Raw genomic sequence first — 13399 nt, 5'->3', positions numbered from 1 at the left:
ATGTATGAGTCATGAAGAAAGCAATAGCAACATACTAAACGATCGGGTGCTAAGCTAATGGAATGGGTCATGTCAATCAGATCATTCACCTAATGATGTGATCCCGTTAATCAAATAACAACTCTTTGTTCATGGTTAGGAAACATAACCATCTTTGATTAACGAGCTAGTCAAGTAGAGGCATACTAGTGACACTCTGTTTGTCTATGTATTCACACATGTATTATGTTTCCGGTTAATACAATTCTAGCATGAATAATAAACATTTATCATGATATAAGGAAATAAATAATAACTTTATTATTGCCTCTAGGGCATATTTCCTTCAGGTGGCTGGTCCTATTTATAGAGGCCCTGGTCCTCTTCCCAAATATCGAGCGGGAAGGGAGCCAACAATGGCGGGCTAATTTGAAGGGGGACAGCAAGTATCAGCTATCCTGACAAAAGTAGTCTTCGCCTGTGCAAAGCTCTAGTGATGACGCCGTCTTGGGCTCCACGGTGACCTCCGTCTCGTAGTCCTCCTGGTCTTGGTCTCGTTGCACCGAAATGGCAACCTTTGCCTGATGCCTCGGTACTCCGCGGCTACGCTTGACCCCTTTGCACCAAGGAGGAAAGGAGGACGCTGCGCGGCTGGCACCTGCCTGGCGCCCTGAGTCGTCATGGCTTGCATCGCGGGCACCTCACGAGGTACCCCGCCTTGATCTCTCCGCCTCCTCGTGAGCCAGCCTGACGAGGTCGTGCCTGAGGAAGCTCCGCGTCGTCCGCCCCGCGAGGCTTGGCCCCTCGCGAGGGTCTTGGGTTTGTGTTGGTGAAGACGGGCCGTGCTGGGCCCCCCTTTGAGCCACGCCGCAGGCCGCAGGCAGGCAAGTCTGGGGACCCGCGTTCCCAGAACGCCGACAGTAGCCCCCGGGCCCAAGGCGCGCCCGGACTTGGCCGTGCAGGGAGGAGGAAGGGCAAGAGCAAAGCGCCGTGGGCCCTAACAGCCTACAGCCTTGGGCGCCGCGTGGCGGTTGATTGGACGTGGGCGGCACTGTTCCCCCACGCCCTCCTTATTTTGCGCCATGCTAGGCGGACCCGCAGTCGTACACAGCCGTTCCCCTTTTATCGCTCGAGCGCCCTCTGTCCTTCCTCCGCTCGAACTCCGGTTTCTGTTTTCAACTCAATCTCGAACCTCCCTCCCCCTCCTTCCCATCGCCATGGCTCCGACGAAGAAGGGGAGAGGGAAGAAACCCGTGTCTCCGCCTTGCCCGCCGCCGTCGGCGGCCCCCGCCGAGGGCTTGGGCAAGGTCAGCTTGGCTCTGGCCACCATCTTCAATGAATGCGGGAGGACGACGGCCTGGCCCGCGTCCCACTTCTCCATCGACAGGACAGCCACCGAGGTCCCGTATCTTGCCAACGCCCTGTGGGCGGGTCTGGTTCCTCCCTTTTCTGATTTCTTCGACGTCGTGCTTTCCCACTATCAGATCCACATGATGCATCTGGGTCCTGAATCCATCACCCTCCTTTCGGTCTTCGCTTTTGTTTGCGAAGCTATGGTGGGCATCCCTCCTTCGGTTGCCTTGCTGCGCCACTTCTTCTCGTTGCATCTTGTCGACCCTACCCAATGCTGGGCTTGCGTGAGCTTCGTTGCCGCGCCTGAGACGGCGGCCTCTGGGATTGACTTCAAGCTCCCCCTGCCCGCGGTTGGGTTCCGCGAGCGGTGGCTGTATGTGGACGCAGGGGTGCCCAGCCCCCTGCTATTGGAGCCGACCTCACCTGCCGCCTCCAATTCGGGCTGGGGCCAGGAGACGCTTGAGAGCTCCCGGCTCGTCTTCGTCTGGCGCCGCTTCGCGCTCTTGAGGTCGCTTGGCGTGACAGCGCCCAAGGTGGTGAAGGAGTTCCTGCTATGCCGCGTTGCTCCTCTTCAACGCCACTCTCGCCGGATGTGGGCCTTCCGTGGGCGCGAGGATTGTATGAGGCTCCAGGAAGAGGACCTGACTCCTGAGGTGCCGAGGACGGCGCTCTTGACCCTGGCTGGGGACCCCAACCCCGGCAGCGTCCGGCAGGGAGGGGCCTTGCTGTACCTCTGCCAAAGTAGGGGCGACTTTGTGAAGCAGATGCCTGTCTTTGATGAGTGGGGGCCGCGCCCCGCCAGCCTTCAGGGGTCTCGCGAGAACCCAGTGGTGGTGACTGCCCTTCCAGTCGGCCAAGGCGACTCATCCTCGAGTGGCGGAGTAGGGAGGCACGAGGCACCAGAGGCCGAGGGGGCTCCCAGCATGGTGACAGCGCCGGGCGAGGCTCATGAGGAAGCAGCTCTTGGTGCCCGTGCCGCTGAGGCTGAGGGTGACGAGCAGCTGCCCTCAGTGCCTGCGACTAGGCCCCCTGAGGCTCCAGCTGCGTCTCTTGGGGAGGTGATTGGCAGCGCACATCAGACAGGCGCCCCTGCCGCAGATCGCCTTGACGCTCCATCTTCGTCGCAGGTTGATCCATGCGCCAAACTCTTGGGCCGCTTCCACATGAACTTCGAGGCTCTCCGGAAGAGAAGGGAGGCCCTGGGCGACGATTACCCTTGTCGCCTGCTGAAGCGTAGGAAGTACTTCGCCACTGACGAGTAAGCCTTCTCCTTTCCCAGCCCCCGATCCTTCTGTTGCTCTTACTGACTCTTGCTCCGCAAGCCCCTTCCAGCCGAGCTTGCGGAGACGGCTGAGGAGCCGTCCCTCTTGACTTCACCCCCTCCACCGTCCTCAAGCGCTCCAAGCAGTGGAGCCCTTGTGGTGAGAGCGACTGACGAGGCGGACTGTCCCGAGGCGTATCGTGGCCCCGCGCACCTCGCGATCCTTCACGGGCCTTCTCGTGGCATAGCCAGCCTGCCGTGGGCTTCTCGCCTGGTCGTGGACTACGATTGGCTGAGGCGCTTCCTGCGCTCTTCTCCTGAGGACGGGCTGGCCCCAGGCCGGGCTTCTGACGCGGCGTGCCCGGCTGTCGCGAGGGTTCCAGCCCCCAGCCCGGAGGGGGAGTGCTGACTCGCGGCCCCCGGCGCTTGCTTGGGGCAGATGACGGTGTGGAAGACGTGCTCGAGCGTGCTCGGCAGCGTCGCGCTCTCCGCCAAGGATTCCTTCGAAGGGCGACTGATGCAGTGAGCCTGCTTGGTGAGGAGCTTGCTGATGAAGACGCGCGCCTTGAGGCCGAGGGCCTACGCCTGGCTGCAGAGAGGCGCGAGCTGGAGGGCGCCATCGTCCTTGCGCGCCGTCAGCATGATCTTGATGAAGCAGAGGCCAAGGCGTCGTTGGTGGCCTCTCGGGAGGCCCGGTCTCGGGCCGCTGAGGAGGATCGGGAAGCTGACCGGCGGCGAACGGCTGCGGAGGAGCGGGCTCGGGAGCTTCTGGCCTGGTGCCACTCGCTGGAGGAGCAGGTGGAGCTGCGCGAGGCAGCCCTCGCGTCAATGAAGGTGGCCTCTGGCGAATCAGCAGAGCTCCAGAAGCGTGAGGAGGCGCTGACGCTGGAAGCCGCCGAACGTACCCGCGAGTACGAGCGTCTGGAGACGAGGGAGCGCTTGGTGACGCAGGCGGAGGATGATGTTGCTGCACAGGAACCCCGCGTCCTGGAGGAGGTCGGACGTCGAGTGGCGATGGCGCATTTGAACCTCGAGCACGAGTTCGAAGAGAAGCTGGGGTTGATCCGGGCCGAAGCTGAAGGCAGGACTACCGCCTTGAGGGCCAAGCTGGAGGAGGTGACGCGGCGGGCCGATGCTTCCCGGGACACGATTGAGGTGGCGCAAGGTGAGTTAACCACTTCCCAGGCCGAGGTGCTCCTTCTTCGCCAGCGGGTGGAGGAGGCTGAGGCCATCGCGCGCCAGAATGCGTACGAGATACGTCAGCGGCAGATCCTGGAGCACGAGCACGGCCCCATGCTCACCACGCTCCGGGAGAGAGCCAATGCGGCCTTGGGCAACATCTGCGAGGAGGCCATCGGCGAGACGCACGCAGTCAACTATGCTGGCAATCTTCAGTTCTTCACTGATGTGGTGACGCAGCTGGAGGCGCGGTCGATCAGGGCTGACAGGTTGGTGGAGGAGAGGAGCCGCGCCCTGCTCAGGCGTGCCTTTTCTCGCGTCTTCAGCCACCTCCGGAACATGGATCCCTACTTTGATTTTGACGCCATCATCGCCCCACTCCCCCAGGCCGTCCGAGGCGAGCTGGCGCACTGGGTGGAAGACAATGTGGACGCTCTTATCAGGGCCTTCGCCTCGGACAACGACGACGTGATCGTGGCGGCTGACGAGGGCGGCGTGATGGACGGCTCTGACGCCGTTGGCGGCAACACGAACAGCGATGGCGAGTTTAGCGACGCCAGCAACGCCTCTGGTGGTGCTCCTGAGAACGCATTGGGGGATTCATCCGACTGATTGTGCATCGTTCCTGCTCCCTTACCCTGCATGAATAGAACTCAGGTTTTGGCCTGATAGCTGTGAGAGCATTTTGGAGGGGGAGCCCCTCATGTAAAACTTGTGTTTATCGTATCAGTAGAAGCTATATCGCCCATGCGCCCGCGCCAAGTGGCTGGCTTAAGCGACGCACTGGTCGGCTAGTTTACCTTTGTTCCGTGCTGGCCCTGAGGCAGCCCGCGGGGGGTTGTGGTGTCCTGAGTGTCCCCTGATTGAATCCGTAGGATCTGCAGTAAAACACCCTCCTGAGAGGACGCGGCGGCGGCAGTATGGGCTGCGCGCAAGCTAGGCCTGACCCGGCTCGCGAGGGGCTCGCGAGGGGAGGCGGCTGAGGCGAAGTGGTAACCAAAACGCGAGAAATTGCTCGAACGAGACTAAGCACCCCTTCCCCGAACACACGCAAATCTCAAATTCGAATCCAACGTGAATCCAGCGGGGGAAACGACAACCAAGGGGAAGAGCACGAAAGCAAACAAAAGGCCGCGTCCGGCACCTAGTCTAGTCTTGGACGTCTTCTCACCAGCGCGAAGCAAAGTGCTGCCACTGGGCGTGGGAGGGAGCCACAGGGCCTGAGGCCGGCACCCCTGAGACTCCGGGGCGTGTACAGCCCCACTCATTATTACGTGAGAGTGTCACGGGCCGGCGAGCTTCACAGGCACTGGGCCTTCTTCACAGGTACTGGCCTTGCTTCATATCGCCAGATGAGGGCCCCGCCTTGCGCCAAACTCTAGTGCCATCAATGACGACCGAAAACCAGGACGCCGCCGATGGGGTAGAGCGGTTGCCAGCGGTTCCCCCGACGACCATGGGTCCTCCGCCGGGGGCAGGCCCTGGGACACCTCCCCAGCGGAGGGCCTACCTCCTGAGAACACCTTGCTCCGAACGCCCCGCTGGTGATGTTGAATCCCTGCCCCTCTCCTGCAGCCCCCTACGCCCTCCTCCCCAGGGGTAGGAGACTGTGGGAGCGGGGCAGCTGCCCGCCGTGGCAACCTGCACCTCCTGCGATCCATGGTTAGCGTATGCTTGCTGAAGAATTAGCGGCACCCGATAATCGTTGCCTCTAGCGTGCCCAGTGGGACCGTCCCGAGACTCCTGGAAGGGCTCAGCTTCTGGCGCCTCATCCCCCCAGCTTGGGCTGAGGAGCGAGCCTTGTTCGCCCTCGTGTGGGTGTCCTTGGTCCATCATGTGGGGCACGTACTCCTCTGGCGCCATCATCCCGAAGGCCACGCCGTAGTGCTCTGCATGCCACGCGGTCCTGCCTGACGCGCCTACCGTGGGTTGGCAGCGCGGCTATCCACTAGGGCCGCGGGTCGCGTCGAGTCCTTCTTCTTCACGGACCAGGAGCGGGGGCAGCGCCGCCGCCGGTCCGGTGCTGACAGCCTCGCTGGTGTTGGAATAGCCTTGGAGCCCACGGGGCCCCCGCGCGGGCCGCCCTGGGTTGGAGATGGGAGCTGGGTGCAGAAGGGGTGAGCCCCCGAGGCGGTGAAGCCCAGGAGCTCTGTCACCCGCTCCAGCAGAACGTCGCGGCGGCCCTCCAGCAGTCTGCACTGCAGCAGCTCTCGGGCCACCGTGAGCGCGGGCCTCGAGTTCGCTTGCTCCCGGCGGGTGTACGGTGTCGTGGTCGCGACGTGATTGGAGGCCCTTGCTGCCGACCGCGCCTGCCGCAGTGTGAGAGCTGTCGAAGCCTGTCCGTGTCGCCCGCGGCCCACAGTGCCCTATGGACCGCGAGCTGCCTGGGGCACGGGGTCGCCCGAGGCGAGTGGCTCTGCGCGGGCGGGCCATGCCGCCCATGGGTCTGGGTTACCCTCCTGGTCGCCGGGCATGGTGATGACGACGCGACGGGGCACGGAGTGGTGGAAGACGAATTCCGGATTTCGGGTTCCGGCAGACCCTTGAGGTTCGAACACTGGGGTGCGTGCGGAGATTTCGCCTCCTACCTACCTGCACCCCTCCGCCATGCTAGGATCTAAAACTACGGAAAAAACAACACAAGAGACACAGGGTTTATACTGGTTCGGGCCACCGTTGTGGTGTAATACCCTACTCCAGTGTGTGGTGTGGTGGATTGCCTCTTGGGCTGATGATGATGAACAATACAAGGAAGAACAGCCTCGCTAGGGCGATGAACTGCTCGGAGGAGTTCAGTCACCTTTCTCTCTCTCTCTCTCTGCTTCCTCCAACCGACCGGACCCCCTTGCTATGTGGGTGGCTGGTCCTATTTATAGAGGCCCTGGTCCTCTTCCCAAATATCGAGCGGGAAGGAAGCCAACAATGGCGGGCTAATTTGAAGGGGGACAGCAAGTATCAGCTATCTTGACAAAAATAGTCTTCGCCTGCGCAAAGCTCTGGTGATGACGCCGTCTTGGGCTCCACGGTGACCTCCGTCTCGTAGTCCTCCTGGTCTTGGTCTCGTTGCACCGAAATGGAAACCTTTGCCTGATGCCTCGGTACTCCGCGGCTGCGCTTGCCCCCTTTGCACCAAAGAGGAAAGGAGGACGCTGCGCAGCTGGCACCCGCCTGGTGCCCTGAGTCTTCATGGCTTGCGCCACTGGCACCTCACGAGGTACCCCGCCTTGATCTCTCTGCCTCCTCGTGAGCCAGCCTGACGAGGCCATGCCTGAGGAAGCTCCACATCATCCGCCCCGCGAGGCTTGGCCCCTCGCGAGGGTCTTGGGTTTGTGTTGGTGAAGACGGGCCATGCTGGGCCCCCCTTTGAGCCATGCCGCAGGCCGCAGGCAGGCAAGTCTGGGGACCCCCATTCCCAGAACGCTGACAGGGTTGCCCCGTCAGCACCATTGACCGGAGTCAACTAGTCAAAGGGGCCAGCGGGGCCACCCGTCAGCGACCGAGGAGGGGGCCAGGATGGCCATGTCGGTGTGGCGCCGGAGAAAGCTCCAACGAGCCTCTTCCACGGCAGATCTACGCCGGAGCCAGGCGGGATTCGTCCCCCCAGCGTCCATCTGACGCGGGGAAAGGCCCGTTCGAAAGGGGGCGACCAGCCGCGTCTAGGGGTGGCCGCGGCAGCATCTGGAGAGGAGAGGGAGGGCGCCGGCGACTAGCTATAGCGGCGGCGCCTTCGGTCATTCATCGGGGTCGATGTCGCAGCGCATGGCAACGCAATTAAGGGCGCGGGCGGCCTCGCCGCGAGGCCCTGAGCGCGACGCGGGGCTCGGTTATCCTCGATGGCATCGGTAGTGATGACGAGGAGCTCCGCTGCAGGGCCAAGCTTCGGCAACAGCGGCTAGCGAGCTGCGAGGGGAGAGTCGCCGGAGAGGGAAGGGAGGGCGTCAGGCTCACCTAGCAGGCACACGGAGGCCCGTCAACGACTTAGAAGCTGCAGAACGGCGGCGGACCGGGCGGAGCTCATGGCTGCCGATGGAAACAGACACGAAGGGGATGTCGTGGTTGTAGCTCCCCGACCCCAGTCCAGTAACAAGGTAGAAGAAGGCGTGGGTGGAGGAGCTCCTGGGCATTCTCTGATGGTGCCGGGAGGCCGCTGGCCGTGCCTACGGCGGCGGTATGGCGACGGCAGTGCTGACGAGCTTGGGCGTGTGGGAGAGGGGCAAAGAGAGGAGGAATCTGGAGGGTAGCTAGGGTTCAACCAGGGCATGGGCGCCCTTGTAGGTCGACGGGGGCGACGGGGACGGCCGCGGGATGGCCAACGCGTGGCCATCGCGCCATGGACGCGGGTGCGGCGTCCACCGCGACAGTGAACAGGGGGGAAGGGGTTGGCCCGGGGTTGGGCCAGCTGGGCCAGTTGGGCCGGCACTGTGCACTAGGCCTAGTGCACAGTGTCCCCTTTTCCTTTTCTTAAACCTTTCCGTTTTCTTTTTGTTTGTTTTATTTCTTTTTTGTTTCTTTTAGTTGCTATTTATTCTAGTGTTAACCATATACCAAAGTGGCACCTAAATGGATGTCACCAATTATGCCACTACGACATTAATTTTGCTACCCAAAGTAAAATAGTTTTGTAATTAATTATTATTTAAAAGTATTTAAATAATAGTTTTTGCTACTGTTCTATTCATGTAAGAGTATTTAAGCATTCATTAAAAGTGTGGTCTCTCCACCATAATTACCTATGAAATATTTGGTTCTCTCTGAACATTTTAGTTATAAAATTTAAAAACTTTTATTATTTGCTTGATTTTGAATTTGAATTCGAACCAGTTTCGAACTAACGCGAGATTAGCAATAGTAACCGAGGTGATGTGGGATCATTAGCAGAGGTTCACTATAGCTTAAATGTCCGGGCATCACAATTCTCCTCCACTATAAGAAATCTCGTCCCGAGATTTAAGAGGCGTAAGGCGGGGAGATTCTGGTTATGAAATTCTAGCGAGTGTTCTCGGTCTTGGTTGCTCTTCCTGAAGTAGTTGATCCTCTTCGTTGATGTCTTTATTTCTCTGCTTTTCAGGTCATCATGATGAAGTGGTCCTCCTTTCTTCGAAAATCCTGTCGTACTTATGAATAGGTAAGGGGCTGCCCTAGAACTATAGAATGGTATAAGGGGAAATCATTTGGGGTTATCCCAGGAATGAACACATGAGTATCTCTCGAGTTGAACGAATGAAACATATCGAGAACCAAGTAAGAAGGTACCATAAGAAGTTTCAAGCGGATAGACAATTCTTCATTGCCTGAAACAGAGTGTGAAAGGGGTTCAAGGCAACGGGAATAAGTATTGTGTTTAATACCAGAATTGATGATCACATGGAAGGTGGCTCGTGAATTACATACGAAGCCAAGCGTGAGGAATAACTTTGGAAACATGGGGTGTATAGGATAGTCAGGTTTCGATCATGTGGAACTGTGGGTTATGGGCCCACCATGTGGGTTAAAAGTAGGAGCGGTGACATCTTGCATGGTCATGATAGCAAGGCATGTCAGAGGGTAGCATGTCGATTATGTCAGCAACAACGTCGGTACCAAGGGCGAGGGACGAAGAGAACCATTTTCCTGCTCGTTGAACGAGGCAGACCAATAGGCAAAGTTCTCGTCCATCGGTGGCTACCGGGATGTCATCAACAATAGTAACTGGGTCTTGCTGACAGAATTGTACACCGAGGTGTTTACATAAGCAAGAGAATATTGCTGCTTATATAATATAGATCACAAGACGGGTTGAACAAACCAGTGGAAAGTAAAAGTGATTATTAGGTTTAAACAGAATAATGGAAAGAAAAAGAGTATACACACGTATTTCAGGGGTATATCCTTCTCAAGGACAAGCGGAGCATGATATCCATGACAGGATAGAAAGTAGAAAACCATTACAGTAAGGAAGGGGGAATTTCATGATATTACCCATACAACGGTGTTAGGATAAATGATAAAGAAAATTTAGCATTATGCTACAAATGTTCTTATTGAAAATCGGAGTACCACAGACATGCTTTGAGATAGCATTGAGATGGTCATTGGGTAAAGATCAGACTTTGGATTCACAAGGGATCCATCAGGAACAACTTATAGAATAAGGCTTACAATTTCCTCATGGAAGAATGGCTAACCTCGCTAAAATGGAAACTATAACACTAGGTCCTCCGGCCAGGTGTGCTAGGCATGTCATCACCTTGCCGGGACATATAAAGACCAACGTTATAATTCTTGGAAATATGTTCCAACCATCATATCTGTCCGAGATTCAGATCTAATTGGTGTCAGGATACCTTAGACTCAGGATGCCTAAGAAGAACAGGTGCAACACAAATTGTCGAGATGACATTGTAAGATTCTCGGGAATTGAAATATGGAAGCGAGTTCCGAAACAAGAGTTCATCAGTAAATCAAGGAGAGGATGAGGCGGTGGCTGATGAGCTCAGTGACAATCCGTGGAGATTTCCAAAAGATGGATTTCCACAATTAGGTGAACAAGGAGATAACATTTGTTAGATCAAATGATATAATGAGGTATGATCAAGGAAAACAACTCAATTAAATATTGGTTGAAAGGTGCACCCGAAATATGGGCTTAGGTAGCATGAACAATGTTAAAATGGTGATTCGACAACCAATGGTCTAAGAATGAAATGTCGACCATTAACTTCAAAGCAATAGGGTTGCTAGAAGTTTTGGATTCGTACATCATAGTTCAATTGTCGATTTTCCTATTAGAAAAAACACGAGGACCAAGGAATGAACGGAGATGGCAAGTATCTCTTGTATCAAGAATTCTTAAGAGGTGGTGAAATTCTCACGACATTTGTAGCATAAAGATGGTAATACTCCAAGGTAAAGAAGAACAAATGCTGGATAGCAAGGATCTCAAGGTATAACACCAAACACAAACAAACAAGTTTGTGTTGGAGGGAAGGCAATAAAGTGGTCGATGACAACACAAATCATCGAGGGCAAGGATGGTATTTCTCATCATGGACTCAATTGATACCCTGGAAGAGCTCATAAGGTTGATGATGATCACGACACATTTGTCGAGAGATTTCATGAAGATGTAATCAATCAGCGACAACACCAAGTCAAAGGAATGATGAAGCGAAATCTTATTGGAATCATGGGTACTACACAAACTCGAAATGAAGCTAGTTGTTCAAGGCGAAATGATATGAGAAGGAAAATCGACATAAGCTTAACTCATCGTCAAAAAAATTGTGCTCCGGGAAGAAGGACCGGGTACCATGGTTAAAATTTAGCACGATAAGGATATAGCCAATCAGGCTAGGAATGAGTTGAAGGATTATTAAACTCATAAGCAACGAAATTATTTATTGAATCAGAGTGCGGAATCGATTCACTTATCGGTGTTCTTGAGTGACTAATAACTCAGAACCCAAGTGAAATCTGAAATCAATGAGAAGCAATACTAGACGAAGACTCATAGGAAGCAACACAGTTCTTTGATATTCTCGAGATACCAGAGGGTAATACTTGAGGAAGATCAAAATAGAGGTTTGCAGAGATGTATTGATCTGCAAAAGACAAGTGCTTTAATTTGTCTGAGAAAAGGAATCAAAGGAGAACAATCATGGTCGGAACAACGGCTGCAAAAGGGACCAAACATAGATACAAGATGAACTTATAACAAGGGGAATATTATTATCACAAGAAGCTTCCATGATAAGATATAGATCGTGTCCATGGGCATGAACACAAAGTTTAGGGTTGACTCCCACTTGTTCATGACATAACCTTTCATTCACTTCTCGTTGGGAAGAAGTTGTAGTGTTGAGATTTTATCTGGCAAAACACTAGAAGAGTATGACTCGTGAAAAACTCTCGGATTCCCACAGATTAAGGAAGGCATAGTTTCAACCCATCGGGGCATCTTAGAAACATATACCACAAACTTCAAGGTAAATAACTCAAGCACAGAAGCGGAGCATGGTTGACTAAAGCAGGGGATACAATTTTCCCAAAGGCATTAAGTATCGGGGAAGAACTCACAATGATTTGAATGTGAAGGACAATGTTTGATAATAACCAAGCAATTGGTCTCTGTGACGCCCCAAGACCGACGCTCCAGAAGACCTCCATATTTTCGTGACCTCCGTGTGTTTCATTTGTGCTTGCTCTATTTTTTTTTGCATTGCATCATGCCAGCATGTCATTAAATTTTGTAAAACTCTACTAAATAAATTGCATGGATCTTTGGTCCATTTAGATCGAGGGAATTCACATGGTGAAATTCTCTTTAAAACATACCAAAGTCTCCTACTATTATTAGGAAGCTATAATAAATATTCCACTATTTTGGAATTCACCTTAACATACTTGCAATTTAATTCTCATGCCCATTCTATCTCAAGCTCTTCCTCAAACTTTCCCAACAATTCTTATCACTTCTTATCAAGGCTCCTCTAAAACCTCACCAATTATGGACCTTCCTCACCCATTTTCTATCCAAACCCATTTGAATTAAATTCAAATGAGTGCGGATTTAGTTTGCCAAAACCTCTTCCAACCATTTTTGGTAAATCATTCATATTTTCTTGGTCCAAGAAAAATATCCATGTTGGTCTAATTCTTTTTCTAACTCTCTCTTTCTTTTCTCCAAAGTTCTCTTTATATTTTTTTTAAATGGAAGCCCAATTCAGCTTTCCAGGATGGCCCCTCTCCTTCTCTCTCTCTCCCTAGTCTTCCTATAGCTCGGCCCACCTAATCCCTAGGCCATCTGCACCTAAGGCCCAGGTGTGCCCGAACCCCTCTAACCCTAGCGAGCCTCTTGCTCGATCTTCCTGTCCCTCCTGCAGCGCCGCACTCGCACCTAGTGCCTGCTGCCATCTTGCTCGATCCCCATATCACCCATCTCACTCGCTCCAGCCACCACGCAACAAAGCACCACGAGCGCCGCCCCTACCGTGAGCCCCTTCGTGCCACCTCCTCACCCCCACCTTGCCTCTGCCCCACCGGCCTGCGACACCGCCACCGACCTCCACCAGGAGCCCGTGACCCCTACGCCTCCTCCCGCGCCCATTCCCGGTGCTGCGGGACCGCTGCTTCGTCGTCCACTCGCAAGTCCGCCGGCCACCGGTGCCACTGCCGACCGCCGCCAAGCACCATCCCGCTCCTCTACCTCCCTGCTTCGTCCGCTGTGACGTTTGGCCGTCGTGCAGCCATGCTGCAGTGCCACCGGCCTCGACCTCCCCGTCTTCCCGGCCTCCTCCGAGTCCCCTGGCTGCCTCTCTCTGCATCGAACATCAGCAGCTCAGCGCCTCGGCACCCCTGAACCCCAAGTCCATCGCCACCTCGCCGGAGAACGTCGTCCTTGCCAGGATCCTCATCGTCAGCCCCATGCCCCGCCGCTGCTGCCTCCGCTTCACCTGACCCACGCCCCTGCTTTCTCTTGAACAGCAGAAGCAGCTCACCAGTTTGTCCACGTGGACTCGAATTCAGTCAAACGCTAGGTCCACGGGTCAGGGCCACCTCCCCTTCCCTTTGCCAGATCTGGCCTCCTGTTCACATTGACCGGAAGACCGCAAGAGACCTCTTTGTCTCCTGTACATGTTGTTGGTCAAC

This window comes from Triticum urartu, chromosome 2, assembly GCF_003073215.2.
Source record: "Triticum urartu cultivar G1812 chromosome 2, Tu2.1, whole genome shotgun sequence".
NCBI classification, from domain to species: Eukaryota; Viridiplantae; Streptophyta; class Magnoliopsida; order Poales; family Poaceae; genus Triticum; species Triticum urartu.
Note: the sequence above shows the minus strand (reverse complement) of the source record.